The 21,004-nt window shown below is 47.3% G+C and overlaps 1 pseudogene; it reads right to left on the bottom strand.

The window, feature by feature from the left end:
* Positions 1-1,486: 1,486 nt before the first annotated feature.
* Positions 1,487-19,769, bottom strand: LOC141040723 (uncharacterized; annotated as a pseudogene).
* Positions 19,770-21,004: the final 1,235 nt, after the last annotated feature.

Here is a 21,004-nt window from a genome sequence, read left to right as displayed (position 1 = left end):
CGGCGGCTAATTTTCTTCGGACCCATTATCGTGATGGAGCAGCCAGATGCATGTGTGCGCGCCGTGCAAATGCATGGCCCTGTCTCCCAGCGCGTAGTGCAATGCTAAGCACGCCACATGCACGGTGCACGCACGCACGCATGCTGCCGCCATGTGGTTAATCAATCGGAAAACTGTTCAAAAGCAAAGCCATCATTGGCCGCTAAACATACCAGCGGCATGGCCTTGTCACGTCGCCTCTCATGCTCATATCGATCATGCATGCGGTGATCCCACTGACGCGCCAATGCACCACTGTTTGTACCTCCACAGCTCGTTATTCCTCCATCTTTTCGGCCATGGATGTGAATCTCGTTCGTCGCCCACTCAACTACTCAAGGGCCGGCCGGGCACGCAGCGGTGCAGTGCAGACATATTCATGCATGCAGATGTTCTTGCTTGGGCAATCATGCGCGGGTGTCCTTGTTTGAAAAACTGATGCGTGTCTTGCATGCGCGCGCTTGGTTGCGAATTTTGGAGGGTTTTACTTGTTTCATTCGCATGGCCGGAGGAGCACAGTTGCGCGCCGATCTGCATGGCCTGTGGTACTTGCAGCACTGCGTGAAGGAAACCAGGCGTTGCCGGACGGTCGGGCCCGGATCGGGCCAAGTCACTTTCAAGTTTCAGCTGGCTGGCAGCTGGTAGGCTGGTACGTAGGAGTACATGAACCAAATGAGCATCATGTTTGGAAAAAAAGGATAAGAGACAAAGCAAACGTGAATGATCGAGTACGTCGACCGGCTCAGCTCGTGGATCGACGTGGAGACGTGCTATTAGATCGCGGCAGAGATGCAGGTATCGGTATCCAGATGTAATTGCAGCAATGGCTGCCTCGAGTTCAGTGCACGTCAAAAGATATGGATAATGAATGCCGGAGCGCAGGCGGATGGATGGATAGATGACTGCTCCGACGGCTTTGGAGGATCCGCCGTCTCCCGACTCTCAGCCTCACGTGCCTGACGCGCGCCTCCCCTGACCTGACCTCACCCGACCCCACCCGCCCCCAGATCCCCATGCCATGCTGGTAAAACTCGATCATCATCACAACTCTGCGCCACCGCGGCACGCCGTCATCATGCCGCCTCCCCTCCTTTGGTTTCATCTTCAATCAACCTCTGTTGGAGTAGATTAGGCCAACTCCACGGCACGACCCCAAACGGACGTCCGTTTTGTTCGGATTCTGTCCGTTTGGGTAGGGCAATAAGGTCGTGTCCGGACGTGTCCTGGGATACGGTGGCCGTGCACCCAGCGCGCGGCCGCATCCGTTTGCCCCATCCTGTCTGTCATGGCCAAAAATGCCCATATTTTCATAAAAACTAGTTTGCACGTTCAAATATTTGTCTGAAAATTAAAATAGTTTTACAACCCAATTGAAATTGTCTCTAATAAAATAGTTTTACAACCAAATCGAAATTGTCTTGACTGAATATAAAATGAACCAATATATCTATTGGTTGCCAATGTGATCCCACACATACTCAACCAAGTCATTTTGAAGATTCAAATGAGTATGCCAATCACGCAGCTCACGGTGGAATTGGACAAACTGTTCAAATGTGGCCGGGTCTTGGTGCAGGGGCTCAATATTTTCACCTTGATAATCAAATCCTTGGTCGAAGATACTCTCATCATGCTCGTCCTCGACGATCATGTTGTGCATGATCACACAAGCAGTCATCACCTCCCAAAGCTTCCTTTCATCCCATGACAGTGCAGGGTTTCGAACGATACCCCACCGGGATTGAAGCACACCAAAAGCACGTTCCACATCCTTTCTAGCACTCTCTTGTATTTGGGCAAATCTCTTTCTCTTCTCACTTTGGGGTTTCGAGATTGTCTTCACAAAATTTGACCACTGAGGATATATACCATCAGCTAGATAGTATCCCTTGTTGTACTGGTGGCCGTTGATCTGAAAGTTGACAGGTGGGGAGTGGCCTTCTGCAAGCCTTGCGAAGACTGGAGAACGCTGCAGCACGTTGATATCATTGTGAGAACCTGCCATGCCGAAGAAAGAATGCCATATCCAAAGATCCTGCGAAGCCACCGCTTCTAATATGACAGTGCACGCCTTGACATGCCCCTTGTACTGGCCCTGCCAAGCAAATGGACAGTTCTTCCACTCCCAGTGCATACAATCTATGCTGCCAAGCATGCCTGGAAAGCCTCTAGCTGCGTTGGTCGCCAACAATCTCTCTGTATCAGCGGCAGTTGGCTGCCTCAAGTACTCTGGGCCAAACACCTCGATCACAGCCTGGCAGAACTTGTACATTGACATCAGACATGTTGTCTCACTCATACGCACATACTCATCCACCAGATCGCCTGGAATTCCATATGCAAGCATGCGGATGGCCGCGGTGCATTTCTGGTAAGAGGAGAATCCAAGCTTGCCAAGGGCATCCAACTTGCACTCGAAGTATGGGTCATGAGCAACCACTCCCTCTCGGATACGATTGAACAAATGCCTTCACATACGAAAACGGCGACGAAATTTATCCGGCTTAAAAAGCGGGGTGTTCGCAAAGTAATCGGCATAGAGCAGGGCGTGGGCTCTCTCCCTGTTGCGGTTCAGGTTGGGAGCACGGCCAGGGACTGACCCCCTGTACCGAGGAAGCTAGCGTTGAATGTGGTCGTGAACGATCAGTGCAGCCACCACAAGATCTTCATCATCCGACGACGAATCATCCGATGAACAAAGGAAGTGATGGAAGAAAAACTCATCTCCACTATCCATACCTTTGTGGACAAAAGGTCGAACACTTTGCGGTCGTGGTGGCGAAGAGGCCGCGATGATCACCTCGATGCAGCAGGGGTGGTTGTCGGCCGGCTACTGGCCACTCTGGTGCTCACGTCGGAAGCTTCCGCGGCCGCCGTGGTACGTCGCCGGCGGTCGTGTCCCCTCTGCCACCGGCAAACACGGCGACGGCCAAACCTCCTCCGATCGACGGCCAAAACTATGGCGAAAGCGCGGACGTGGTGGCGGCCATGTCGAGACGTGGTTTGGTATGGACGGGCGGGGGCTGCGCGGTGAGGAGGCAGCCAGAGAATAGCAGCGGCGCCGGCGGCGGGGTGGGAAGGGGAGAGAGGGTGGAAGCGTTGGGAGCGGAGGGACTGTTGGAAATATGCCCTAGAGGCAATAATAAATAGGTTATTATTATATTTCCTTGTTCATGATAATCGTTTATTATCCATGCTAGAATTGTATTGATAGGAAACTCAGATGCATGTGTGGATACATAGACAACACCATGTCCCTAGTAAGCCTCTAGGAGACTAGCTCGTTGATCAATAGATGGTTACGGTTTCCTGACCATGGACATTGGATGTCGTTGATAACGGGATCACATCATTAGGAGAATGATGTGATGGACAAGACCCAATCCTAAGCCTAGCACAAGATCGTGTAGTTCGTTTGCTAAGAGCTTTTCTAATGTCAAGTATCATTTCCTTAGACCATGAGATTGTGCAACTCCCGGATACCGTAGGAATGCTTTGGGTGTACCACACGTCACAACGTAACTGGGTGGCTATAAAGGTGCACTACAGGTATCTCCGAAAGTGTCTGTTGGGTTGGTACGAATCGAGACTGGGATTTGTCACTCCGTGTAAACGGAGAGGTATCTCTGGGCCCACTCGGTAGGACATCATCATAATGTGCACAGTGTGACCAAGGAGTTGATCACGGGATGATGTGAGTTACGGAACGAGTAAAGAGACTTGCCGGTAACGAGATTGAACAAGGTATAGGGATACCGACGATCGAATCTCGGGCAAGTAACATATCGATAGACAAAGGGAATTGTATACGGGATTGATTGAATCCTCGACATCGTGGTTCATCCGATGAGATCATCGTGGAACATGTGGGAGCCAACATGGGTATCCAGATCCCGCTGTTGGTTATTGGCCGGAGAACGTCTCGGTCATGTCTGCATGGTTCCCGAACCCGTAGGGTCTACACACTTAAGGTTCGGTGACGCTAGGGTTATAGAGATATTAGTATGCGGTAACCTGAAAGTTGTTCGGAGTCCCGAATGAGATCCCGGACGTCACGAGGAGTTCCGGAATTGTCCGGAGGTAAAGATTTATATATGGGAAGTCTTATTTTGGTCGCCGGAAAAGTTTCGCACTTTATCGGTATTGTACCAGGAGTGCCGAAAGGGGTCCGGGGGTCCACCAAGGGGGTCCACCAGCCCCGGGGGGCCACATGGGCTGTAGGGGGTGCGCCTTGGCCTATATGGGCCAAGGGCACCGGCCCCAAGAGGCCCATGCGCCAAGAGATAAGGAAAAGGGAGAGTCCTAAAGCGGGAAGGCACCTCCGAGGTGCCTTGGGGGGGGAAGAACTCCTCCCTGGCTGCACCCTTCCTTGGAGGAAGGGCCAAGGCTGCGCCCCCCCTCTCCCTTGGCCCTATATATAGTGGGGGGAAGGGAGGGCAGCAATACACAAGCCCTGGCGCCTCCCTCTCCCTCCCGTGGCACCTCTTCCTCCCCGCTTGCGCTTGGTGAAGCCTTGCCGGGATCCCGCTACTTCCACCACCACGACGTCGTGCTGCTGGATCTCCATCAACCTCTCCTCCCCCCTTGCTGGATCAAGAAGGAGGAGACGTCGCTGCTCCATACGTGTGTTGAACGCGAAGGTGCCGTCCGTTCGGCGCTAGGATCATCGGTGATTTGGATCACGACGAGTACGACTCCATCAACCCCGTTCTCTTGAACGCTTCCGCTCGCGATCTACAAGGGTATGTAGATGCACTCCCCTTCCCCTCGTTGCTAGATTACTCCATAGATTGATCTTGGTGATGCGTAGAAAATTTTGAATTTCTGCTACGTTCCCCAACAGTGGCATCATGAGCTAGGTCTATGCGTAGTTTCTATGCACGAGTAGAACACAAAGTAGTTGTGGGCGTAGATGTTGCCAATTCTTCTTGCCGCTACTAGTCTTATCTTGTTTCGGCGGCATTGTGGGATGAAGCGGCCCGGACCGACCTTACACGTATGCTTACGTGAGACAGGTTCCACCGACTGACATGCACTAGTTGCATAAGGTGGCTAGCGGGTGTCTGTCTCTCCCACTTTAGTCGGAACGGATTCGATGAAAAGGGTCCTTATGAAGGGTAAATAGAAATTGGCAAATCACGTTGTGGTCTTACGTAGGTAAGAAACGTTCTTGCTAGAAACCTATACAAGCCACGTAAAAACTTGCAACAACAATTAGAGGACGTCTAACTTGTTTTTGCAGCATGTGCCTTGTGATGTGATATGGCCAGAAGATGTGATGAATGATATATGTGATGTATGAGATTGATCATATTCTTGTAATAGGAATCACGACTTGCATGTCGATGAGTATGACAACCGGCAGGAGCCATAGGAGTTGTCTTTATTTTTTGTATGACCTGCGTGTCATTGAATAACGGCATGTAAATTACTTTACTTTATTGCTAAGCGCGTTAGCCATAGAAGTAGAAGTAATCGTTGGCGTGACAACTTCATGAAGACACAATGATGGAGATCATGATGATGGAGATCATGGTGTCATGCCGGTGACAAAGATGATCATGGTGCCCCGAAGATGGAGATCAAAGGAGCAAAAAGATATTGGCCATATCATGTCACTATTTGATTGCATGTGATGTTTATCATGTTATGCATCTTATCTACTTAGAACGACGGTAGTAAGTAAGATGATCCCTCACTAAAAATTTCAAGAGACGTGTTCCCCCTAACTGTGCACCGTTGCGAAGGTTCGTTGTTTCGAAGCACCACGTGATGATCGGGTGTGATAGATTCTAACGTTCGAATACAACGGGTGTTGACGAGCCTAGCATGTACAGGCATGGCCTCGGAACACATGCGAAACACTTAGGTTGACTTGACGAGCCTAGCATGTACAGACATGGCCTCGGAACACAAGAGACCGAAAGGTCGAACTTGAGTCGTATAGGAGATACGATCAACATGGAGATGTTCACCGATGATGACTAGTCCGTCTCACGTGATGATCGGACACGGCCTAGTTTCACTCGGATCATGTATCACTTAGATGACTAGAGGGATGTCTATCTGAGTGGGAGTTCATTAATCAGATGAACTCAATTATCATGAACATAGTCAAAAGGTCTTTGCAAATTATGTCATACGCTTTAGTTCTACTGTTTAAGATATGTTCCTAGAGAAAATTTAGTTGAAAGTTGGTAGTAGCAATTATGCAGACTAGGTCCGTAAATTGAGGATTGTCCTCATTGCTGCACAGAAGGCTTATGTCCTTAATGCACCGCTCGGTGTGTTGAACCTCAGCGTCGTCTGTAGATGTTGCGGAATATCTGACATACACGTTTTGATAACTACGTGACAGTTCAGTGCGTAATGCTAACGGTTTAGAATTGTGGCACCAAAGACGGTTTTTGAAACGTCGCAGAACATATGAGATGTTCCGAAGACTGAAATTGGGATTTCAGACTAGTGCCCATGTCAAGAGGTATGAGACCTCTGACAAGTTTCTTAAGCCTGCAAACTAAGGGAGAAAAGCTCAATCGTTGAGCATGTGCTCAGATTGTCTAAGTACCACAATCGCTTGAATCGAGTGGGATTTAATCTCCCAGATGAGATAGTGATGGTTCTCCATAGTCACTGCCACCAAGCTAGTAGAGCTTCGTGATGAACTATAACATATCAGGGATTGTTATGATGATCCTTGAGCTATTCGCGATGTTTGACACCGCGAGAGTAGAAATCAAGAAGGATCATCAATTGTTGATGGTTGGTAAAACCACTAGTTTCTAGAAGGGCAAGGGAAAAAGGGATACTTCATGAAACAGCAAGTCATTTGCTGCTCTAGTGAAGAATCCCAAAGTTGAACCCAAACCCGAGACTAAGTGCTTCTGTAATGAGGTCACTTAAGCAGTACTACCCTAGATACTTGGTAGATGAGAAGGCAGACAAGGTCGACAGAAGTATATTGGATATACGTTATATGAATGTGTACTTTACTAGTACTCCTAGCAGCACCAGGGTATTAGATACCGGTTCGGTTGCTAAGTGTTAGTAACTCGAAATAAAAGCTGCGGAATAAACGGAGACTAGCTAAAAGGTGAGATGACGATATGTGTTGGAAGTGTTTCCAAGGTTGATGTGATCAATCATCGCATGCTCCCTCTATCATCGAGATTTGGTGTTTGCGTTGAGCATGATTGGATTATGTTTATCGCAATACGGTTATTCATTTAAGGAGAATAATGGTTACTCTGTTTATTTGAATAATACCTTCAATGGTCTTGCACCTAAAATGAATCTCGATCGTAGTGATACACATGTTCATGCCAAAAGATATAAGATAGTAATGATAGTACCACATACTTGTGGCACTACTATTTGAGTCATATTGGGATAGAACGCATGAAGAAGCTCCATGTAGATGGGTCTTTGGACTCACTCGTTTTTGAAAAGATTGAGACATGCGAACCATGTCTATTGGTATATATGCATGAAGAAACTCCATGTAGATGGATCGTTTGGACTCACTTGATTTTGAATCACTTGAGACATGCAAATCATACCACATGGGCAAGATGACTGAAAGGCCTCGTTTTCAGTAAGATGGAACAAGAGAGCAACTTATTGGAAGTAATACATTTTGATGTATGCAGTCCAATGAGTGCTGAGGCATGCAGTGGATATCGTTATGTTCTTACTTCACAGATGATTTGAGTAGATGCTGAGTGTATTTACTTGATAAAACACAAGCCTAAATTATTGAAAGGTTCAAGTAATTTCAGAGTGAAGTTGAAGATCGTCGTGACAAGAGGATAAAATGTCTGTGATATGATCATAGAGATGAGTATCTGAGTTACGAGTTTGGCACACAATTAAGACATTGTGGAAAGTGTTTCACAATTAATACCGCCTGGAACACCATAGTGTGATGGTGTGTCCGGACATCATAGCTGCACCCTATTGGATATGGTGCATACCATGATGTCTCTTATCGAATTACCACTATCGTTTATGGGTTAGGCATTAGAGACAACCACATTCACTTTAAAAGGGGCACCACACAATTCCGTTGAGACGACACCGTTTAGAGAAACCTAAGTTGTCGTTTCTTAAAAGTTTGGGGCTGCGATGCTTATGTGAAAAAGTTTCAGGCTGATAAGCTCGAACCCAAAGCGGATAAATAAATCTTCATAGAATACCCAAAAACAGTTGGGTATACCTCCTATTTCAGATCTGGAAGCAAAAGTAATTGTTTCTAGAAACAAGTCCTTTCTCGAGGAAAAGTTTCTCTCGAAAGAATTGAGTGGGAGGATGGTGGAGACTTGATAAGGTTATTGAACCGTCACTTCAACTAGGGTGTAGCAGGGCACAGGAAGTTGTTCCTGTGGCACCTACACCAATTGAAGTGGAAGCTTATGATAGTGATCATGAAACTTCGGATCAAGTCACTACCAAACCTCGTAGGACGACGAGGATGCGTACTACTTCAGAGTAATGCGTGATCCTTTCTTGAAAGTCATGTTGTTAGACAACAATGAACCTACGAGCTATGGAGAAGCGATGGTGGGCCCATATTCCGACAAATGGTTAGAAGCCATGAAATCCGAGATAAATATCTTTAAGAAGAAGACGGACGTGGACGGTAATGTTACCGTCTATGAAGCTCGACTTGTGGCAAAGAGTATTTCCACAAGTTCAAGGAGTTGACTACGATGAGATTTTCTCATCCGTAGCGATGCTTAAGTCCGTCGGAATCATGTTAGCATTAGCTGCATTTATGAAACCTGGCAGATGGATGTCAAAACAAGTTTCCTTACCAGTTTTCGTAAGGAAAGGTTGTATGTGATACAATCAGAAAGGTTTTGTCGATCCTAAGGATGCTAAAAGGTATGCTAGCTCCAGCGATCCTTCCATGGATTAGAGCAAGCATCTCGGAGTCAGAATATACACTTTAATAGAGTGATCAAAGTTTTTGGGTTTATACAAAGTTTGTTAGAAACTTGTATTTACAATAAAGTGAGTGGGAGCGCTACAACATTTCTGATAAGTATATGTGAATGACATATTGTTGATCCGAAATGATGTAAAATTTCTGGAAAGCATAAAGGGTTGTTTGAAAGGAGTTTTTCAAAGGAAGACCTGGATAAAGCTGCTTACATATTGGGCATCAAGATCTATAGAGATAGATCAAGACGCCTGATGATACTTTCAAAGAACGCACACCTTGACATGATTTTGAAAGAGTTCAAAATAGATCAGCAAAGAAGGAGTTCTTGGCTGTGTTACAAGGTGTGAGTATTGAGTAAGACTCAAGACCTGACCACAGCAGAAGAGAGAGAAAGGACGAAGGTCGTCCCCTATGCTTTAGACGTAGGCTCTACAGTATGCTATGCTGTGTACCGCACATGAAGTGTGCCTTGCCATGAGTTGGTCAAAGAGTACAATAGTGATCCGGGAATGGATCACATGACAGCGGTCGAACTTATCCTTAGTATCCAGTGGACTAAGGATTTTCTCGATTATGGAGGTGAAAAGGAGTTCATCGTAAAGGGTTACGTCGATGCGAACTTTGACACTAATCCGGATGACTCTGAGTAGTAAACCGGATTTGTATAGTAGAGCAATTATTTGAAATGGCTCCAAATAGCACGTGGTAGCATCCACAAGATGACATAGATATTCGTAAAAGCACACACGGATCTGAAAGGTTCAGACCCGTTGACTAATAACCTCTCTCACAAGCATAACATGATCAAACCAGAACTCATTGAGTGTTAATCACATAGTGATGTGAACTAGATTGTTGACTCTAGTAAACTCTTTAGATGTTGGTCACATGGAGATGTGACCTGTCAGTGTTAATCACATGGTGATGTGAACTAGATTATTGACTCTAGTGCAAGTGGGAGACTGTTGGAAATATGCCCTAGAGGCAATAATAAATAGGTTATTATTATATTTCCTTGTTCATGATAATCGTTTATTATCCATGCTAGAATTGTATTGATAGGAAACTCAGATGCATGTGTGGATACATAGACAACACCATGTCCCTAGTAAGCCTCTAGGAGACTAGCTCGTTGATCAATAGATGGTTACGGTTTCCTGACCATGGACATTGGATGTCGTTGATAACGGGATCACATCATTAGGAGAATGATGTGATGGACAAGACCCAATCCTAAGCCTAGCACAAGATCGTGTAGTTCGTTTGCTAAGAGCTTTTCTAATGCCAAGTATCATTTCCTTAGAGAGATTGTGCAACTCCCGAATACCGTAGGAATGCTTTGGGTGTACCAAACGTCACAACGTAACTGGGTGGCTATAAAGGTGCACTACAGGTATCTCCGAAAGTGTCTGTTGGGTTGGCACGAATCGAGACTGGGATTTGTCACTCCGTGTAAACGGAGAGGTATCTCTGGGCCCACTCGGTAGGACATCATCATAATGTGCACAGTGTGACCAAGGAGTTGATCACGGGATGATGTGAGTCACGGAACGAGTAAAGAGACTTGCCGGTAACGAGATTGAACAAGGTATAGGGATACCGACGATCGAATCTCGGGCAAGTAACATATCGATAGACAAAGGGAATTGTATACGGGATTGATTGAATCCTCGACATCGTGGTTCATCCAATGAGATCATCGTGGAACATGTGGGAGCCAACATGGGTATCCAGATCCCGCTGTTGGTTATTGGCCGGAGAACGTCTCGGTCATGTCTGCATGGTTCCCGAACCCGTAGGGTCTACACACTTAAGGTTCGGTGACGCTAGGGTTATAGAGATATTAGTATGCGGTAACCCGAAAGTTGTTCGGAGTCCCGGATGAGATCCCGGACGTCACGAGGAGTTCCGGAATGGTCCGGAGGTAAAGATTTATATATGGGAAGTCTTATTTTGGTCGCCGGAAAAGTTTCGCACTTTATCGGTATTGTACCGGGAGTGCCGAAAGGGGTCCGGGGGTCCACCAGCCCCGGGGGGCCACATGGGCTGTAGGGAGTGCGCCTTGGCCTATATGGGCCAAGGGCACCAACCCCAAGAGGCCCATGCACCAAGAGATAAGGAAAAGGGAGAGTCCTAAAGGGGGGAGGCACCTCCGAGGTGCCTTGGGGGGGAAGAACTCCTCCCTGGCCGCACCCTTCCTTGGAGGAAGGGCCAAGGCTGTGCCCCCCCTCTCCCTTGGCCCTATATATAGTGGGGGGAAGGGAGGGCAGCAATACACAAGCCCTGGCGCCTCCCTCTCCCTCCCGTGACACCTCTTCCTCCCCGCTTGCGCTTGGTGAAGCCCTGCCGGGATCCCGCTACTTCCACCACCACGCCGTCGTGCTGCTGGATATCCATCAACCTCTCCTCCCCCCTTGCTGGATCAAGAAGGAGGAGACGTCGCTGCTCCATACGTGTGTTGAACGCGGAGGTGCCGTCCGTTCGGCGCTAGGATCATCGGTGATTTGGATCACGACGAGTACGACTCCATCAACCCCATTCTCTTGAACGCTTCCGCTCGCGATCTACAAGGGTATGTAGATGCACTCCCCTTCCCCTCGTTGCTAGATTACTCCATAGATTGATCTTGGTGATGCGTAGAAAATTTTGAATTTTTGCTACGTTCCCCAACAGTGGCATCATGAGCTAGGTCTATGCGTAGTTTCTATGCACGAGTAGAACACAAAGTAGTTGTGGGCGTAGATGTTGCCAATTCTTCTTGCCGCTACTAGTCTTATCTTGTTTCGGCGGCATTGTGGGATGAAGCGGCCCGGACCGACCTTACACGTATGCTTACGTGAGACAGGTTCCACCGACTGACATGCACTAGTTGCATAAGGTGGCTAGCGGGTGTCTGTCTCTCCCACTTTAGTCGGAACGGATTCGATGAAAAGGGTCCTTATGAAGGGTAAATAGAAATTGGCAAATCACGTTGTGGTCTTACGTAGGTAAGAAACGTTCTTGCTAGAAACCTATACAAGCCACGTAAAAACTTGCAACAACAATTAGAGGACGCCTAACTTGTTTTTGCAGCATGTGCCTTGTGATGTGATATGGCCAGAAGATGTGATGAATGATATATGTGATTTATGAGATTGATCATATTCTTGTAATAGGAATCACGACTTGCATGTCGATGAGTATGACAACCGGCAGGAGCCATAGGAGTTGTCTTTATTTTTTGTATGACCTGCGTGTCATTGAATAACGGCATGTAAATTACTTTACTTTATTGCTAAGCGCGTTAGCCATAGAAGTAGAAGTAATCGTTGGCGTGACAACTTCATGAAGACACAATGATGGAGATCATGATGATGGGGATCATGGTGTCATGCCGGTGACAAAGATGATCATGGTGCCCCGAAGATGGAGATCAAAGGAGCAAAATGATATTGGCCATATCATGTCACTATTTGATCGCACGTGATGTTTATCATGTTATGCATCTTATCTGCTTAGAACGACGGTAGTAAGTAAGATGATCCCTCACTAAAAATTTCAAGAGACGTGTTCCCCCTAACTGTGCACCGTTGCGAAGGTTCGTTGTTTCGAAGCACCACGTGATGATCGGGTGTGATAGATTCTAACGTTCGAATACAACGGGTGTTGACGAGCCTAGCATGTACAGGCATGGCCTCGGAACACATGCGAAACACTTAGGTTGACTTGACGAGCCTAGCATGTACAGACATGGCCTCGGAACACAAGAGACCGAAAGGTCGAACATGAGTCGTATAGCAGATACGATCAACAAGGAGATGTTCACCGATGATGACTAGTCCGTCTCACGTGATGATCGGACACGGCCTAGTTTCACTCGGATCATGTATCACTTAGATGACTAGAGGGATGTCTATCTGAGTGGGAGTTCATTAATCAGATGAACTCAATTATCATGAACATAGTCAAAAGGTCTTTGCAAATTATGTCATACGCTTTAGTTCTACTGTTTAAGATATGTTCCTAGAGAAAATTTAGTTGAAAGTTGGTAGTAGCAATTATGCGGACTAGGTCCGTAAACTGAGGATTGTCCTCATTGCTGCACAGAAGGCTTATGTCCTTAATGCACCGCTCGGTGTGCTGAACCTCAGCGTCGTCTGTAGATGTTGCGGAACATCTGACATACACGTTTTGATAACTACGTGATAGTTCAGTGCGTAATGCTTACGGTTTAGAATTGTGGCACCAAAGACGGTTTTTGAAACGTCGCAGAACATATGAGATGTTCCGAAGACTGAAATTGGAATTTCAGACAAGTGCCCATGTCAAGAGGTATGAGACCTCTGCCAAGTTTCTTGAGCCTGCAAACTAAGGGAGAAAAGCTCAATCGTTGAGCATGTGCTCAGATTGTCTAAGTACCACAATCGCTTGAATCGAGTGGGATTTAATCTCCCAGATGAGATAGTGATGGTTCTCCATAGTCACTGCCACCAAGCTAGTAGAGCTTCGTGATGAACTATAACATATCAGGGATAGTTATGATGATCCTTGAGCTATTCGCGATGTTTGACACCGCGAGAGTAGAAATCAAGAAGGAGCATCAATTGTTGATGGTTGGTAAAACCACTAGTTTCTAGAAGGGCAAGGGCAAAAGGTATACTTCATGAAACAGCAAGTCATTTGCTGCTCTAGTGAAGAATCCCAAAGTTGAACCCAAACCCGAGACTAAGTGCTTCTGTAATGAGGGGAACGGTCACTGAAGCAGTACTACCCTAGATACTTGGTAGATGAGAAGGCAGACAAGGTCGACAGAAGTATATTGGATATACGTTATATGAATGTGTACTTTACTAGTACTCCTAGCAGCACCAGGGTATTAGATACCGGTTCGGTTGCTAAGTGTTAGTAACTCGAAATAAAAGCTGCAGAATAAACGGAGACTAGCTAAAAGGTGAGATGACGATATGTGTTGGAAGTGTTTCCAAGGTTGATGTGATCAATCATCGCATGCTCCCTCTATCATCGAGATTTGGTGTTTGCGTTGAGCATGATTGGATTATGTTTATCGCAATACGGTTATTCATTTAAGGAGAATAATGGTTACTCTGTTTATTTGAATAATACCTTCAATGGTCTTGCACCTAAAATGAATCTCGATCATATTGATACACATGTTCATGCCAAAATATATAAGATAGTAATGATAGTACCACATACTTGTGGCACTACTATTTGAGTCATATTGGGATAGAACGCATGAAGAAGCTCCATGTAGATGGGTCTTTGGACTCACTCGTTTTTGAAAAGATTGAGATATGCGAACCATGTCTATTGGTATATATGCATGAAGAAACTCCATGTAGATGGATCGTTTGGACTCACTTAATTTTGAATCACTTGAGACATGCAAATCATACCACATGGGCAAGATGACTGAAAGGCCTCGTTTTCAGTAAGATGGAACAAGAGAGCAACTTATTGGAAGTAATACATTTTGATGTATGCAGTCCAATGAGTGCTGAGGCATGCAGTGGATATCGTTATGTTCTTACTTCACAGATGATTTGAGTAGATGCTGAGTGTATTTACTTGATAAAACACAAGCCTGAATTATTGAAAGGTTCAAGTAATTTCAGAGTGAAGTTGAAGATCGTCGTGACAAGAGGATAAAATGTCTGTGATATGATCATAGAGATGAGTATCTGAGTTACGAGTTTGGCACACAATTAAGACATTGTGGAAAGTGTTTCACAATTAATACCGCCTGGAACACCATAGTGTGATGGTGTGTCCGGACATCATAGCTGCACCCTATTGGATATGGTGCATACCATGATGTCTCTTATCGAATTACCACTATCGTTTATGGGTTAGGCATTAGAGACAACCGCATTCACTTTAAAAGGGGCACCACACAATTCCGTTGAGACGACACCGTTTAGAGAAACCTAAGTTGTCGTTTCTTAAAAGTTTGGGGCTGCGATGCTTATGTGAAAAAGTTTCAGGCTGATAAGCTCGAACCCAAAGCGGATAAATAAATCTTCATAGAATACCCAAAAACAGTTGGGTATACCTCCTATTTCAGATCTGGAAGCAAAAGTAATTGTTTCTAGAAACAAGTCCTTTCTCGAGGAAAAGTTTCTCTCGAAAGAATTGAGTGGGAGGATGGTGGAGACTTGATAAGGTTATTGAACCGTCACTTCAACTAGGGTGTAGCAGGGCACAGGAAGTTGTTCCTGTGGCACCTACACCAATTGAAGTGGAAGCTTATGATAGTGATCATGAAACTTCGGATCAAGTCACTACCAAACCTCGTAGGACGACGAGGATGCGTACTACTTCAGAGTAATGCGTGATCCTTTCTTGAAAGTCATGTTGTTAGACAACAATGAACCTACGAGCTATGGAGAAGCGATGGTGGGCCCATATTCCGACAAATGGTTAGAAGCCATGAAATCTGAGATAAATATCTTTAAGAAGAAGACGGACGTGGACGGTAATGTTACCGTCTATGAAGCTCGATTTGTGGCAAAGAGTATTTCCACAAGTTCAAGGAGTTGACTACGATGAGATTTTCTCATCCATAGCGATGCTTAAGTCCGTCGGAATCATGTTAGCATTAGCTGCATTTATGAAACCTGGCAGATGGATGTCAAAACAAGTTTCCTTACCAGTTTTCGTAAGGAAAGGTTGTATGTGATACAATCAGAAAGGTTTTGTCGATCCTAAGGATGCTAAAAGGTATGCTAGCTCCAGCGATCCTTCCATGGATTAGAGCAAGCATCTCGGAGTCAGAATATACACTTTGATGGAGTGATCAAAGTTTTTGGGTTTATACAAAGTTTGTTAGAAACTTGTATTTACAATAAAGTGAGTGGGAGCGCTACAACATTTCTGATAAGTATATGTGAATGACATATTGTTGATCCGAAATGATGTAAAATTTCTGGAAAGCATAAAGGGTTGTTTGAAAGGAGTTTTTCAAAGGAAGACCTGGATAAAGCTGCTTACATATTGGGCATCAAGATCTATAGAGATAGATCAAGACGCCTGATGATACTTTCAAAGAACGCACACCTTGACATGATTTTGAAAGAGTTCAAAATAGATCAGCAAAGAAGGAGTTCTTGGCTGTGTTACAAGGTGTGAGTATTGAGTAAGACTCAAGACCTGACCACAGCAGAAGAGAGAGAAAGGACGAAGGTCGTCCCCTATGCTTTAGACGTAGGCTCTACAGTATGCTATGTTGTGTACCGCACATGAAGTGTGCCTTGCCATGAGTTGGTCAAAGAGTACAATAGTGATCCGGGAATGGATCACATGACAGCGGTCGAACTTATCCTTAGTATCCAGTGGACTAAGGATTTTCTCGATTATGGAGGTGAAAAGGAGTTCGTCGTAAAGGGTTACGTCGATGCGAACTTTGACACTAATCCGGATGACTCTGAGTAGTAAACCGGATTCGTATAGTAGAGCAATTATTTGAAATGGCTCCAAATAGCACGTGGTAGCATCCACAAGATGACATAGATATTCGTAAAAGCACACACGAATCTGAAAGGTTCAGACCCGTTGACTAATAACCTCTCTCATAAGCATAACATGATCAAACCAGAACTCATTGAGTGTTAATCACATAGTGATGTGAACTAGATTGTTGACTCTAGTAAACTCTTTAGATGTTGGTCACATGGTGATGTGACCTGTCAGTGTTAATCACATGGTGATGTGAACTAGATTTTTGACTCTAGTGCAAGTGGGAGACTGTTGGAAATATGCCCTAGAGGCAATAATAAATAGGTTATTATTATATTTCCTTGTTCATGATAATCGTTTATTATTCATGCTAGAATTGTATTGATAGGAAACTCAGATGCATGTGTGGATACATAGACAACACCATGTCCCTAGTAAGCCTCTAGGAGACTAGCTCGTTGATCAATAGATGGTTACGGTTTCCTGACCATGGACATTGGATGTCGTTGATAACGGGATCACATCATTAGGAGAATGATGTGATGGACAAGACCCAATCCTAAGCCTAGCACAAGATCGTGTAGTTCGTTTGCTAAGAGCTTTTCTAATGCCAAGTATCATTTCCTTAGACCATGAGATTGTGCAACTCCCGGATACCGTAGGAATGCTTTGGGTGTACCAAACGTCACAACGTAACTGGGTAGCTATAAAGGTGCACTACAGGTATCTCCGAAAGTGTCTGTTGGGTTGGCACGAATCGAGACTGGGATTTGTCACTCCGTGTAAACGGAGAGGTATCTCTGGGCCCACTCGGTAGGACATCATCATAATGTGCACAGTGTGACCAAGGAGTTGATCAACGGGATGATGTGAGTTACGGAACGAGTAAAGAGACTTGCCGGTAACGAGATTGAACAAGGTATAGGGATACCGACGATCGATTCTCGGGCAAGTAACATATCGATAGACAAAGGGAATTGTATACGGGATTGATTGAATCCTCGACATCGTGGTTCATCCGATGAGATCATCGTGGAACATGTGGGAGCCAACATGGCTATCCAGATCCCGCTGTTGGTTATTGGCCGGAGAACGTCTCGGTCATGTCTGCATGGTTCCCGAACTTGTAGGGTCTACACACTTAAGGTTCGGTGACGCTAGGGTTATAGAGATATTAGTATGCGGTAACCCGAAAGTTGTTCGGAGTCCCGGATGAGATCCCGGACGTCACGAGGAGTTCCGGAATGGTCCGGAGGTAAAGATTTATATATGGGAAGTCTTATTTTGGTCACCGGAATAGTTTCGCACTTTATCGGTATTGTACCGGGAGTGCCGAAAGGGGTCCGGGGGTCCACCAAGGGGGTCCACCAGCCCCGGGGGGGCACATGGGCTGTAGGGGGTGCGCCTTGGCCTATATGGGCCAAGGGCACCAGCCCAAAGAGGCCCATGCGCCAAGAGATAAGGAAACGGGAGAGTCCTAAAGGGGGAAGGCACCTCCGAGGTGCCTTGGGGGGGAAGAACTCCTCCCTGGCCGCACCCTTCCTTGGAGGAAGGGCCAAGGCTGCGCCCCCCCTCCCTTGGCCCTATATATAGTGGGGGGAAGGGAGGGAAGCAATACATAAGCCCTGGCGCCTCCCTCTCCCTCCCGTGACACCTCTTCCTCCCCGCTTGCGCTTGGTGAAGCCCTGCCGGGATCCCGCTACTTCCACCACCATGCCGTCGTGCTGCTGGATCTCCATCAACCTCTCCTCCCCCCTTGCTGGATCAAGAAGGAGGAGACGTCGCTGCTCCGTACGTGTGTTGAACGCGGAGGTGCCGTCCGTTCGGCGCTAGGATCATCGGTGATTTGGATCACGACGAGTACGACTCCATCAACCCCGTTCTCTTGAACGCTTCCGCTCGCGATCTACAAGGGTATGTAGATGCACTCCTCTTCCCCTCGTTGCTAGATTACTCCATAGATTGATCTTGGTGATGCGTAGAAAATTTTGAATTTCTGCTACGTTCCCCAACAGGGACTACTAGTGTCCCCGACAGGCGGGCCAGGGGGGGACAAGGGCGTGCGTCCAGGCCGTCCGCGCGCGTCCGTTTCACCCCAAACCGAGCGCAAATTTGGGCCGGGGATGGGTCGAAAATGGACGGAATCCGGACATTTGTCCGTTTGAGGCCGCGCGTTGGGCCGCGCTATTCGTCCGTTTTACCCCAAACGGACGCACCCGGACAAGATGGGGTCGCGCGGTGGAGTTGGCCTTACCACTACTCAATCAGCACAAACAACAGTGCATTATTACTCTCTGACTAAGAGCATCTCCAACGCGCCAACCCAAATGGACGCACGCTTTGTCCGCTTTTCGTCCGTTTGGGTCGGCCAGGCGGACGTGCGTGTCGGGGCTTTAATTCGGGTCGGCAAGTGCGCCCAACGGGAGGCCGACCCATTTTATGCGGACATGACCGAAGCTGACTAAATAAACATAATTATACATAAAAGGCCGGTCAAACGTCGGCCAAAGTCCACTTAAACAACTAGAAAATTAAGAAAAAAACTAATAAGTCGGCCACACGCTGCACTAGTAGTCCGCCTTGCCCTTGTCGTCCTCGTCCTCGCCGCCAGTGAGGTCAATGAAGACGGGGGAGGCCCAGCCGAACCGAACACGGCCTGATAGGCCGCCAGGTCAACCTCCTCCGGCGTCTGTGGCGGCGGCGGCATAGCGGCGAGGCGGGCGCGCTCTTCCTCCTCCTCCTCTAGCTGCAGAGCCTCCTCGTCACGACGCAGCATCTGCTCATGTTGCATCTGCCGCTCGCCGTCGGGCCCCTCCTCGGCGAGCCAGTGCGCCTTCCAGCGCTCAAGGTGGGCCGCCTCTTCTTCCGGCGTGGCAGCGTAGTGGCAGGGAGGTGCGCTCACCCACTCGCGGTACTCGCCGGTCCACGAATAGGACTCCTCCGGCCAAGTGGGGGACGACGGTGACCGTTTGCGCGTGGGAGTTGGCTCGCGCTCTGGCTCGGGCTTGGGCTCGACGAGGGGCGGCGGCAGGGGCGGTGGCGGCACGAACAGGGGCGCCTGGACGGAGTCCCCCGCCGCGGACAGAGCAAGGGCTTGCTCCAGCCCATCCCAATGGGCGTCCTCCTCGAGCCGGCTCGCCTCCAGCGTGTGCTGCCGTGCCTCCTCGAGGGCGGCTTGATACTCTGCCTCCGTCTCCTCTTCCTCCAGCTCTACCCGCGGGGGCGGCGGCGGCAGGTCGTGGTTGATGTGGACGCCGAGCCGCCATTGCTCCTCGTGCTCGAGGGCAAACCAGGCCTCCCTGTTGGGAGAGTCTGCGGCGTACTCGGGCATCCGCCGCTGCGCCAGCGTGAGCTGCACTCGGCGCCTGCGCACCTCCTCGTCGTGCGCCCGATGTGTCCGCGGAACCGCCGGCACCGGGATCAGTTGCGGATCGAGGTGCCAGCGGTGCGGAAGCGTCACGTCGGGGTAAGGCAGCGGCTGCCTGTACTCCTAGTGCCTCCACGTTTGGATCGGCATTGTGCCTCCACTTTTGTCTGCACCGATCCAAACAGACGCAGGCGGACGATTTGGGCCGCTGCGTTGGAGTTGCTCTAACCCCTTTTGCATGACCGGTTAGATTCTTACTTACTTGAGAAGCAGAACTTTGGGCGCACATGGATACCTCGCACTCAGCACTACTCCAAGACATGGCAACGACAACGGTACTAATCACACCCGAAGAACATTAATAAATCACCATAAGCAGAGCTTACCAGTACTCGTTATATTCCTCCACTGCTTAATTATGTACAGAAAAATCATGTGCGGCGCTAGCCGATATTCCCTGACCGGCAAAGCCGTTTGGAGACAGTTGTAGCACAGCAAACGAAACATGATTAATCAGTTAGTGGCACTTAGTGGTGCATACACGTAGAATACTGGTACAGATCTAGCATACCTGTCTACGTACCCACTCCCAATTAAGCATGACTTTGACGGAGGCAGCTGTGCACTCGCACTACTTTCAGGACGCAGCCGGTTTAGCCGTCAACGTTAACCAGCTCAGGGGAACATGTCCTGCGTTCCAGCAGCTAGAGAGAGTAGAAGATATTTGGTTCCAATTGATTGTGCCAATCTAACAATGATTCTTCCGTATAAGTACCACTACTACTACTCATAATGCTGGCCTAAACATGTCTTAATGACTACTGTAGTGACTAGTGAGAGCTCTAGAACATGCGCACCTACGTATACGGCTTGAATTTTAGCACCTACTCGGTCTTTTGAACGGATCGAACAGTGAAGGTAACTGGAGCGCAACATGCCATCTGATCTCTTTGATCTAGCGTTTTGGTACCATGTGCATGCTTTTCTTTTAAGAAGAAGATTCTAGTAAAAGGATTTTATGTTTGACCTTTTCTTTTGGTGTTCTAACTTGCTTTTAGTGGAACTCACTTTTCCCCTTTCAAGCTTTCTGATAACATGGTTAGTGATCAAAGGGAGGATCTTAACCAAGGATAACTTATCTAAACGAGCGTGGAAAGGATTAAAAAAATTGCAAGTTTTGCGGTGTCACTGTGAGCATT

This window comes from Aegilops tauschii, chromosome 2 (genome assembly GCF_002575655.3).
Source record: "Aegilops tauschii subsp. strangulata cultivar AL8/78 chromosome 2, Aet v6.0, whole genome shotgun sequence".
Lineage (NCBI taxonomy): Eukaryota > Viridiplantae > Streptophyta > Magnoliopsida > Poales > Poaceae > Aegilops > Aegilops tauschii.
Note: the sequence above shows the minus strand (reverse complement) of the source record. Positions and strands in the feature narration are given on the sequence as shown.